Raw genomic sequence first — 12,779 nt, forward strand, 5'->3', positions numbered from 1 at the left:
ACTAAAGACTTTCTCAGACAAACAAAAACTGAGGAAATTCATGACCACCAGATACCTGTCCTGCAAAAAATGTTAAAGGAAGTTCCAGGGAGAAAGAAAATTATACAGCACAGAAACTTGGATCTACATAAAGAAGGATATAGAAGGAATAAATGAAGGTAAAGTATATGTATTTCTCCTTTTAGTTGATCTAAAAGATCACTTTAATAGTAACAGTGTACTGGGTGATTATATCACGTGCATAAGTGAAATGAATAGCAGCAACATCATAAGTGACAAGAGGAGAAACTGGAAATAAGAACTCTCTTGTAAGATACCCACACTATCTATGAAGTCATATAGTGTTATTTGAAGCTACACTTAGATTAGTCAAAATTGTGTATTGCGTATATCTTGGGGTAGAATATTGCTGACAAAGGCCCCGAGGAAGAAACAGGCTTAGCATTTATTTGGAAGGCACCACAAAGAGAGCGATTTGACTAAAGAGCAAAGAGTGAGTGGGAGAAATAGAAAGATGACATTGGAGATGTAGCCAGCAATCAGATTTTGTGGGTCCTTTTAAACATTGGTAAGGACTTTGGATCTTCTTTTGACTAATGTGGGATTAATTCCCTTGGAAATTTTTGTTAGGGGAATAAATCATATTAATAACATTTTTAAAAGATCAAACTATCTTGTGTGTGAAAAGGTTGACTGTCAAGAGGCAAGAGTGGAAGCAGGGAGACCATTTAGGGGTGACTGCCACAGTCCAGGTGAGAGATGATGGGGGCAGTTGGGGTGGTTATTGCATTTCACACATTTTTCCCAACATTTCATCACAGAAAATTTTAAACATACCAAAAAGGTGAAAGAGCCGAAAAATTGAGAGTGAACACCCGTATACCCACCACTAGATTCTATCATTAATATTTTACTGTCTGCATTATCATGCCATTATCCATTTTTGTATCCATATAGGAATTCCTCTTATTATATTTGTGCGCTTCAAAGTAAGTTGCAAACATGGTTACCCTTTCCTCCTAAACACGTTGGCAGCTTGCATATATTTTGGAGGTAATGTTGACAGACTTGACAAATTGGGTGTGGGATATAATGGAAAGAGAGGGATCGAGACTGTTTCTAGGTTTTTGGCCTGAGCAAATCATTAAAGAGAAATGAGGTTGAGGAGGAAAATTATGTGCTTTGTTTTGAACATGTTTGGATTGAGAAGCCAATTAAACATCCAGAAAGAGTAGGCAACTAGGTTTAAAAATACGTAGTTCATCAAAGACATGGGGCCTGGAGTGTCAATGTAGAATTACCAGTTTGTACACAGTGTTTACAGCCTGGAACAAAATGAGGTCACCTCGGGCTGTTGGAAGAGGACGATTGAGCAAATGAGACTGAACAGGACCAGTAAGGTAGGAAAATCAGGAGAGTGGAGTGTCTCCCAGAAGTATAGGGCTGTCACTAATAGAGGGTCGTGACTGCAAGTTGTCCAGATTCTTGGCATTTTGAACAAAGAATTGGACAAAACGCCCAGCAAAGCAAACAACGAACGAGGCAGTGAAAGAATAAAGGAGAAATTAATTGAAAACGAAAGTACACTCCATAGTGTGGGAGCAGACCTGAGTAACAGCTCAAGGTCAAGGATACAGGATCTCCTTGGGTTCAAATACCCCCTAGAAGTTTCCCATTGGCCACTTCCTGCTCACTTCATGTAAATAAAATGGTAGCCCACAATCAATCTGATTGGTTGTAGAAAGCAGCCAACCAGAGGCTGAAGTGAAGTTAAAAAGTCACATTCCTATGCAAACATATGATTGGTTGCAAAAAGTAACCAATCAGAGGCTAGGGTGAAGTTACAAAGTTTTACTTCTATGCAAACAAAGGCTCTGCCCGCAATCAGTCTGACTTGTGGACAGCAGCCGTTCAGAGGCTGGAGTGAAGATAAAAAGTTGCAAAGGAAGACTGGACCTGCAACCAGGCTGATTTATTGCAGACAGCCAATTTCCCATCTGCAGGGCAGAAAAGGTGGGGGGTTTGCAGAGTGTAGCCTCTGTTCCTTTTGTTACTTAGGTGTGGAAAGTTAGGGTTTTCCTTTCAATTTAGTTCTAGGAAGTCGTTGTGAAACAGCCTTAGGTTCCCTGCCTCCAGATCCTATTTTCCTGCCTCAGGACGATGTATTTCAAGAAGAGATTGGTCAAGTGCAGCTGAAATGTTGAGGGAGATGAGAACTGAGATCACCAATCACTGAAGTGGCAAAATGCTAATTGCTAGAACTCAGACAAGTACCTGACACATAGGAGGGGTTTAATGAGTGAATGAATGGAGATCTTTGGTGACCTTGATAAGTGGGTTCATTTGGTGAAGTCAGAATGAAAGTCTAATTGTAGAAGTTTCAAGAGAATGATAGGTGAGGAAAGTAGCAATAGTGCACAGGGACAACTTTCAAAGAATTTTCCTAAAAAGCAGAGCAGGGAAGTAGGATAGTACCTAAAGGAGATTTTGGAATCAAGGGAAATTTTTACTTTGGAATGATGAGAAATATTATAGCATGCTCTATGTGGATAGGGATAATCCAATAGAGAGGAGAAAATGAACAATGCAGGAGTTAGTGACAACAGTTGTTGAAGTGATGGCATCCAGGCACGAGTGGAAGGCCTGCTGTCAGAAGCATAGTTTGTTTATAGAAACAGGGAGGAAGATGGGGTATAAGGGGACATATTCAAAATGGCAAATAGAGTAATTGCATGTTCATTCTTTTTCCCTTCCAACAATTATGTGTGTGTGTGTGTATGTGTGTGTATGTATTTGAGACGGAGTCTCGCTCTCTTGCCCAGGCTGGAATGCAGTGGCATGATCATAGTTCACTGAAGTCTCAACCTCCCAGGCTCAGGTGATCCTCCCATCTCAGCTTCCTAAGTAGCAGGGACTACAGGTGCATGTCACCACCACTGGCTAATTTTTTAAATTTTTGTAGAAACAGTGTCCTGCTATGTTTCCCAGGCTGGTCTCAAACTCCTGGGCTCAAGCGATTGTCCTGTTTGGCCTCAGTAAATGCTGGGATTACAGGTGTGAGCCACCGCACCTGACCAACAATTAGTTATTGAGCACTTATTTGTCCCAAGTAATGTTCTAAGAAGTGGGGCTTTAACAGTGAAGGAAACAGACAAAAATCTCAGCTCTCATGGAGCTGATATTCTAGCAGTAGGAAGATTGCCCATATATTTTGGTACATCAGATGCTGCCAAGTGTGATGGAGCAAAATAAAGCAGTGAAAAGGATAAGGAACTCTATAGAGGAATAGTTTGCAATTTTAAAACGATAATCAAGAATTTTAAATAGTGGCAGTGGATATTTTCTTCTGATTGCTTCCACTCAGTGAAATAAGAAATGAGGCCAGCAGCAGAGAGTGAGGAGAGGGAGGGGGTTGCAGGGAGTGCTGGAGACTCAGAGAAGGGTAAAAAGGCATGAATTTGCTGCCTCCAAGAGAAGGGGAGGGAATTGTCCAGAGAAATGTGAAAGGGAAAGGGAACATTCAGAGAAGAGGTGGAGGATATAAGGGAGATTGCTGATGAGAGACTAAATTTTTTTTTTTATTATACGTTAGGTTTTAGGGTACATGTGCACAATGTGCAGGTTTGTTACGTATGTATCCATGTGCCGTGTTGGTGTGCTGCACCCATTAACTCGTCATTTAGCATTAGGTATATCTCCTAATGCTGTCCCTCCCCCCTCCCCCCACCCCACAACAGTCCCCAGAGTGTGATGTTCCCCTTCCTGTGTCCATGTGTTCTCATTGTTCAATTCCCGCCTATGAGTGAGAACATGCGGTGTTTGGTTTTTTGTCCTTGCCATAGTTTACTGAGAATGATGTTTTCCAGTTTCATCCATGAGACTAAATTTTTGAGGACACATTGAGAGGGTTTGATGATATCAGTGGGCTAAGCGGTTGTCCTGGTGATGAGGACCGAACTTCCGGGGATGAGTGAGGTATGTGAGGTATGATGGTTATGTCCTGGTGGTTGCTTAAAGGTGGCAGGAGGTGAATAGTCTGCACTGATTATAATTTACGCTTGAGACTAGTTTCTTAGGACATTTAAACGGTTAATATAGTCATTGCCCTTGAAGGAGAATAAGGTTGGCTCTCTTTTTGGGAACAGAAAGATCTCTTTGGGGTTTCCTTAAAACCCACTGTGGTCAGTGTCAAGAAGGAGAGGATGTGAAAGGGGTGGGAACCCATTCATGGCATTACTACACAGGAATCCATAATTTAAGTCTATTCACAGAAATAAAATGAAGATTTGTCAGTGGTTAACCTGTTTAAAGTAAACAGCCAACAAAACAAGACAAAACAAAAATGTTTTGCTGTTCACGTAGTACTACCTCACTTGGGTAGTGCCGATGCACACAAATCTTTCCTCGTATTTATTAAAAAGGTGAGATTACCTAGGGATGCAGACCTTTTGCACCTAGTAGAAAAACTAACTCTGGGCTACTTGTGCCAATTTACATAGCAAGGGAATGGTTTGCTTTTACCTAATTGGTTTGTGGTCCTGTAGACATATCAACGCTCCTATAAAATTGTATTATCTGTGTTCTTCCTTCACATAAAGAGGCAGTGGGCCTTGTTTTTCTTAATTCATAGTAGACTCTCAGGAAATGTTTGCAGAATCACTTGAGAGATGAATTTCTGGGTTGCTCCCAGTGTCCTGGTCTTCTACCCTAACGTCATCTTAAAATTTTATCTTTTTGTAACACCAAGATAAAGGGGGGAAAAGATCTGAGTCATATGATATGATGTTAGATAATTTTGTTATGTGATGAAATATCATTTAGTTTAGGCATAGATTGGCCAAATAAATTTGAGAATGGAGGCAATTATCTGGGTTATTCAAGCTAAAAAACAATTTGGCTTGAAGTAGCTATATAATTGTAGAAAAGTGATTTTAAGAAAACCTTTAATTATCTAGAAAATATCTTTAATTCTCCAAGTGAAAGTCATGTATTTGGAGAAAACCACAATCATAGTTTTAACAAATATTTTTGGGGCAGTTGTTTACTTCATAGTTGCACAACTTGCAACATCCTCCACAAGGTGGCATGCAAGTTTGTAACATACCGTAGCCGGTAGTGATGCCATTGCTAAATCATTTTGCTGCATGCAATAAAGTCCAAACAACTGCACAATGAATTATTATTTTCTGTGTTACACACTGCAAATGTATACATTCTGGCAATGTTTTCTATAGGTAAAGATGATTGTTTTACAGAGGTATGTATGTCTCTGAGTGTAAATATTTGAAGGATATATGAAAAGAAATCAATAATTTAAGTCTTTTCACGCAAATGAAGATTTGGCGTCAGTTAGCATGTATAAGGTCAACACTTTGTTGAAGGCCCAAGACAAAACAAACAAAAATGTCCCGATGTTCACATTTGAAAAAGAAATTTTTATGAGACTAAGGAAGGACTTATAATAAAATATTTATTTTTAGGAGGATTTATTTCGTTGTTTTAAAGTATTCCTGAAAATAGTTCCTGGAACAACTGGGAAATAGCATGGCAATTCATGGTGAGTATTACTGTGGTTCTTTGTCTTGACTGCAACAATAGAACCAAGTGGGATGCTTTTAATAAAACACAAATGCCAGGGCCCCCGTCAGACCAATTAAATCAGAATCTCTGAGGGTGGGCCCAGGCATCAGTATTTTTTAAAAGCTCCCAGGTATTCTGATGGTACCGTAGGCATCAGTGTTCACTGACAGTATTGGTTGCCTTCTCATTTGCTCATGGCAGGCATCACTAACGGAACCTGAGCTCACCTTTTCTCTCAGTACAATGCTCTGGGTAGCCCTTACCAATCAACTCAGAGATGAAATGAAGCCCACTTGCTATCAGACTTATCAAAGAATATGGGAGGGACAGAATTAAATGCTACTCACATATAAGGTGATTGATTTCTTAATGTGGTAACTAACTCTGCTTTCTAGTGTGATTCAGCCAAACAATTATTTCAGCCTTCTACAACAAAGGAAGTTTTAGAAACCGCAGTGGACAATATCCATCCTCTTCCCATATCTCTTTGGATACCTTTTTGGCTTTTTTGTGTGGGGCATCCCATTCCCCACCTATTTCAATGTGCTTCTGCTTCCATCAGCCAGAAGAGACGGCTGCCTTTGGGTGTTTCTTGCCGGTTGAAAAAACAAAAAGTTCCTGGGAATTTACATCTCCCTGGAGTAACCCTTAACCACTGAATGAATATGAAAGCCCCACCTCTTTCCTTGTATGGGAACAACTCTGAGGCAGAGCGTGCACTCCTGAGCTTGCCTACAGGGCTAAGCTAAAGCTGCATCTGTGGGACTTTGCAATCACACTTTTGCTTGGCTTCCTCGCCATCTCAATCCCTCTTCCGCAGTTTTTCTGAAGCACTTACTAAATAACTTGCACACAAATTTTCATCTCAGGGTCTGTTTCTGGGGAAACCTTAAGATACATACCAAAAACAAAGGCCACTGAGCTGCAAGAGAACCTATACAAACCGAGTGTTAAATCATGCAGAGTTAATCCGTCTAATGGGAACACGTGAAAGAATGATGAATACTGGTCTACTCAGATCCATGAAAGATGTAGGTCTTAAATAGACTACTGCATTGAGGTGCCAAAAAAAAAGGTAGATGTGCTATAGCAAGATCCTAGACTTGGCTGCCCTGTGAAATTATACACCGTTTAACAAATATTCATTCCCAGGTTACACCCTTAAGATTCTGATTTCATTGGTCTCAGGTATGTTCTGGACATTGTCCCATTTAAAGCCCTCCAGGTGGTTCTATTGTATAGCCAATGTTGAAAATAGCTTTAAAAGAACCAGATTTAAAATACACAAACAGTACTTTCGTCAGTCTGTTAGAAATTCACATTCCTGGGCCCAGCTACACTGGGTATTATGATTCAATAATTCTGCATATATTACAAATATTTGTTTTCAGATGTCTTAGCTGCTACCAGGGAAACAGTAAACACCTGGGTAAGTCCACTGAGAACATCCGGCTAGGTCAGGGATGGCAAATCATATTCCACTTGCATACTCTCTCTTATTGATGGATAGAGGCTCTCAGGAGTGTTGAGAAGTATTATGAGGCTGGGTCTAGGTTCAGCAAGCAAAGATACCACAGCGAAAACTTGCATAGAGGTGTCCAGCTTTATAGATAGCTATAAGGACAATGTATTAGAGTGGTTAATAAGGATTTGTGCTAGGAAGGATAATGGCTCTAATAGTCCAGTGGAAGTGTATAGGTAAAAAACCATTCCTATTGCTTGTAAAATGGATGTCTGAGAGGGATCTAATATACTCTGGAGGAAAGGAAAAAGGATTTCATGTGAAGTCTCAAGCTTTCAAGGGCAAGCAAATGTCCCGTTGTACTTCCTTTTTTTTTTTTTTTTTTGAGACAGAGTCTTGCTCTGTCGCCCAGGCTAGAGTGAGGTGGCACGATCTTGGCTCACTGCAACCTCCGCCCCCAGGGTTCAAGCAATTTTCCTACCTCAGCCTCCCTAGTAGCTGGGATTACAGGTGTGCGCTACCATACCCGGTTAATTTTTGTATTTTTAGTAGAGATGGGGGTTTCTCCATGTTGGCCAGGATGGTCTCGAACTCCTGACCTCAGGTGATCCACCCTTCCTCAGCCTCCCAAAGTATTGTGATTACAGGCATGAGCTACTGCACCCGGCCCCCCATTGTACTTCAGTTGAAGAAAATGCTCAGGCTGAAGTGATATTCTACTCTACATAGTCCTAAAATGAAGATGCAAAGTTACACTAATGTAATGGATAGGATTATATGTGTGTTTATAGTTTGAAACTATTTTCTTAAAAATATATCTCTCCTATACAAGGTTTTGTAGATCAATGGTCTTCAACCTTTTTGGCACCAGGGACCGGTTTTGTGGAAGACAATTTTTCCATGAATGGAGGGAGGGGAGATGATTTTAGGATGAAACTGTTCCACCTTATATCATCAGGCATTAGCTGAAGTCTCATAAAGAGCGTGCAGCCCAGACCCCTTGTATGCGCAGTTCACAATAGAGTTCACACTTCAATGAGAATCTAATGCCCACTGACCCGACAAAAGGTGGAGCTCAGGTGGTAATACCCGCTGGCCCTCCGCCCATCTTGTGCTGTGTGGCCGAGTTTCTAACAGGTGAAATACCAGTACTGGTCTGTGGCCTGGGGGTTGGGGAACCCCTGTTGTAGATGATCAGTGATTAGCCAATATTTGTGCTTCAAAAGAATCATAAAATATTTCTCTATTAGGAAAAAAAGAAACATCCCAGATCATACTTCAGTACCAATACCCCTCAAGAAAATGTTACTCTGGGTCGATCAGCCGAACTAGACATAGTATATCAGCACAAGAACACGGATTCTAAGGTTAGTAGCTTAAGGTAAAATTTGGGCTTTGTTAGTTTCTAGCTTTGTGACCCTGGGCAAGTCTCCTAACCTTTCTGTACCTCAGTTTTGTTGTTGTTGTTTTTTTTAATTGTAATAGGGTTAATAATAGGATCTTCCTCCAGGCTGTTACGAGGATTAAATGAGGTTAAAAAATGAAAGAAAGAAAGAACGACTCTATCTTATTTTGTTTCCTGGTTTACCCTTCTCTGTTGGCCCTTTCAATGTTGCAAGTTCTCAGGGCTCCATTTTAGACCACTCTTCTCTCGCCTTGTCCTCCCCTCTGCCCCCTTCCTCTCCTTTCTTTCCTTATCCCTCCTCATCTTCCTCTGTAAACAGTGACACTGAGTGGCTCCGTAACAATGTTTTCACCCAGCTAGATTCTTTAATCCCCTCTCAAAATGCTTTTAAAACAAGTTTAAAAATAGAAAGACATATTGTGTTTCTCCCAGGAACGTAGTCTTCCATGAGACCAACAGAATAACACAATGGCTCTGGAGTCAGAAAGACTTGGGTTTGAGTTTCAGCCTAACCACTCACTAGTTATGTATTCTTGGATCACTTCCTTAACATTTGCAAGCCTCAGTTTCCCTACCTGTAAGATTGGCTAGCATTATCTCAAGGGTTAAATGAATTCATTAAGGAAAAATCTGAGCACAGGGTCAGAGTAACTGGTAGCTATCACCGTTGTTATTTTTATTATCAATGATGCTAAGAACCCAGAAGAATCCAGCCATGGTTCCTATGTCCCTGCTCTTGAAGCACCGAGCTTGCCAGCTGCTGGAGAGGCTCTCACTCTTCTCATTGTGTTTGACCTGAAGTTTGGGCACTGACATTTCCAATTCCCAAGCTTCTCTAAAAGCAAATAGTCATGGACTAGGCTTTCAGAGAAGGGAATAAAGCGGATTCTGTGGATAAGTCCATCCAGAAAAACTGACGGCTCCTTTTGACACATATTTCTCCCCTGTAATCTGTTCTCATGCTTCAGAACCTGGGAGTTGGGTTGCCATTGTCATTTTATGGCTCAAATATTTCTTCACCCGTTGATGGCATCATTACAGATACAATTGGAGGGGAAAAAAACAAACAGAAAAAGAATCTAAGTTGCCTGGCCCCACAGAGAGTTAATTTCTCATCCCTAGGACTGCTTTCCTGTTCGGGGGAATCTTTCATTTAGGTGGCTTTCCCGGTGATGGCCCTGGCTGCCTAGCAACCACCATCTCCAAACCTTCCCTAAAGGACGGCGGGAGTTGTTCATGTCAGTGTCATCAAATTTTTTTTAAAAAAGGGTATTGGATTTTATGAAAAATTAAACCTCATGAAGATGTACCTTCCCCATGTGCATTGCTCCCAAACAATTGTTGACAACCGTGTGACACTGAAATTGAATTTGGAACTGCAAACATAAATGCAAGCATCTTTTAAAAATCATACATATTTATATATAACCAGAGCCAGTGTGTGTGAGTGCTCTCAGGTAATTTAACCACAACCTTCTTTCTTCCTTTCTCCATGAAATAAGCATTGTTATTCCTGTGTTTGATGTAAAAGTAAATATGTGATGGATTTGCCTGTGTTCCTGAATGCTAATATTCCACATTGTTCTACAGAAAGAGCAGAAATCAAGTCCATCTTGTTTATATATATGGATAGGGATGGTATGAATTAAAATGAATCGGAACATGATGATTCATCAGAAAGTCGATAAATTAAAAGGTCACTCATTTCTCCAAAAGATTTTGAGGTTGTTTTGCAATTCTTCCGGGCTTAATTTTCTCTATTAAATGATCTCTGTGTCTACACAATTATTAAGTAAATAGCACTCAGGGTAATGAACTCTTGATATTAATTCTTTTACGGATTTTTATCCTGTTTTTTTCTGGTCGTTTGATTCTCATCTAGATTAGAGACCCTGACTTCCACTGCTGTCTTTCTCAGGAAGTTTATCTTAGGGATACAATATGGAGAACAGAGAGGCATGATGTAAAGTGACTAAAGACTCAGCTCTCAAACTGGGGACAAGCCACTTGAATTTTCTAAGCCTGTGTTTCTGTCTGTGAGATAGGGATAATATCAATACCTATGACACAGAGTTATTGTGAGAATTAAAAGACAACGTGTTTCAAGCAGTTAACAGAATAACTGGAAGGTAGTATAAACAAAAATCAGTGAGAGGTTAGGAAAACAACTTGATAAAATATTGCCTGTGCCTACACATACAAATTCAGATGAACAGACGTCTCAGTATTTCATATTTTTTTTCCCTCTTTAGCTCCATGACCTCCCTCCACATAAAAGCCCATCCTTTCCATCAACAAGCAAACAAACAAAATTATCCCTGAATTCTCATTAAACAGTCAGCATGTTTCTCTAAATGTAAACTCCTTTTTATTTAATTTTAGCATTGGGGGAAGTGTGAGAAATGTTCAGATAATATATTGAACATAAGAGAATAGGAAAATTCATTTTTCTATTCTTGAAAAAGAACAGAAATTTTTCAAGAATAGAAACTTGAAAGAATTGAAACTTGAAATTGGTTGAACGGAATATAATTTCATCATCATCATCACCATCATCATCATCAGTTACGAACATTTACTGAGCGTCTATCATATATGGGGGAGGGGGTCTGGGGAGTGGGAATGGGCTCAGAGCACAGAGAGATTTCAGGCCTGGTTTTTACAGATGCGTGGAATCAGGCCAGGAAAGTAGTTGATGTATCTGCAATATTTTGCTTTCTCTTTACTGTCCAATAAACAGTACTTCATTTCCCTGGAGGGCTCTTGCTTTACAATCGACAGCATCGGAACAATTTCCACAGCAGCAGTTTTTGATTTTGAAAGTGAATCTAGAAGGTAAATACTGCTACTGGATTTTCATTCGAAATGCCAGTTCTTTGGTTTGTATTTCCCTTTTCATGAATATTTTCCCTCATCTGGCCTTGATGTGCTCCCCAAATTAAGATGCTTTTGGTGTTTCTTTTTTTTTTTTTTTAAATGAAATCATTACTTAACAGATAGTTGCACGGTGGCTGGTTGTTGCTAGACTTGGCTATTGGGGCTCCTCTCTGCATCATCCTGTTTTCAGAGTGAAGCCATGATTATTTTAGGGGTGGTATTTGCATCCTGCTGTGGAAGTAGATGAGTACTCCTCTCTGTGACACCGAATTCATTCACAGTGTAATACAGTATCTTTAAAAAGTTAATGCAGGCCGGGCGCGGCGGCTCACTCTTGTAATCCCAGCACTTTGGGAGGCCGAGGCAGGCGGATCACGAGGTCAGGAGATCGACACCACGGTGAAACCCCGTCTCTACTAAAAATACAAAAAAATTAGCCGGGTGTGGTGGCGGGCTCCTGTAGTCCCAGCTACTCGGAGAGGCTGAGGCAGGAGAATGGCGTGAACCCGGGAGGCGGAGCTTGCAGTGAGCCGAGATCGCGCCACTGCACTCCAGCCTGGGCGACAGAGCGAGACTCCATCTCAAAAAAAAAATAAATAAATACATAAAATAAAATAAAAATAAGATAAAATAAAAAGTTAATGCACTGACATTCCATCTGCTAAGTGGGTAGCCACTGGTTCAAGTTATTATTTTTATTTTTGTAATGATTTTTGTGAACAGCCTTTTTAGTCATATGTTCTGCATCAATGTGCTTCATAGGCAAAGGAAATGGACCTTTAAACCTTTCCAATCAAATTGCTCCTGAATTTGATAAGAGATTCTTTTCTATTATGAAAGCTGAGGATGGGATATATCCTAAGTGTTAGCATCTTTAGAAGAGAAGTCCAGTGGAGGCCAGGCACGGTGGCTCACCCCTGTAATCCCAGCACTTTGGGAGGCCGAGGCGGGTGGATCACGAGGTCAGGATATCAAGACCATCCTGGCTAACACAGTGAAACCCCGTCTGTACTAAAAATACAAAAAATTAGCCGGGCATGGTGGTGGGCACATGTAGTCCCAGCTACTCGGGAGGCTGAGGCAGGAGAATGGTGTGAACTCAGGAGGCAGAGCTTGCAGTGAGCCAAGATCGTGCCACTGCACTCCAGCCTGGGTGACAGAGCAAGACTCTGTCTCAAAAAAAAAAAAAAAGAAGAAGAAGAAGAAGAAGAGAAGTCCATTGGAGACTAGAGGCCCACACATCATATGAGATTACCCCTCAGTGAAAGAGATTAGGAGTTCAAAACTGGACAAGATCTGCAGCATTAAAGAATTCAAGCTACCTGGGGTCTAGCTGAACGCTGGAGGGTTGATGACAGCAAGGAAGGAAGAAAGCAATGAGCCTTTCTAACACTCTCACTTTTTTTTTGAGATGGAGTCTCACTCTGTCGCCCAGGCTGGAGTGCAGTGGTGTGT

The 12,779-nt window shown here is 40.7% G+C and overlaps 1 protein-coding gene across 2 annotated transcripts in view; it reads left to right on the forward strand.

The window, feature by feature from the left end:
* Nucleotides 1-12,779, forward strand: part of THOC7 (THO complex 7) — a 123,262-nt gene that overhangs the window by 69,205 nt on the left and 41,278 nt on the right. For both annotated transcript variants that reach the window (XR_004027511.1, XR_004027512.1), the window contains exon 12: nucleotides 11,188-11,282. The gene's annotated coding sequence lies outside the window, so the exon portion shown is untranslated. The remainder of the gene's footprint in view (nucleotides 1-11,187; nucleotides 11,283-12,779) is intronic.

Source organism: Nomascus leucogenys, chromosome 21, assembly GCF_006542625.1.
Source record: "Nomascus leucogenys isolate Asia chromosome 21, Asia_NLE_v1, whole genome shotgun sequence".
NCBI classification, from domain to species: domain Eukaryota; kingdom Metazoa; phylum Chordata; class Mammalia; order Primates; family Hylobatidae; genus Nomascus; species Nomascus leucogenys.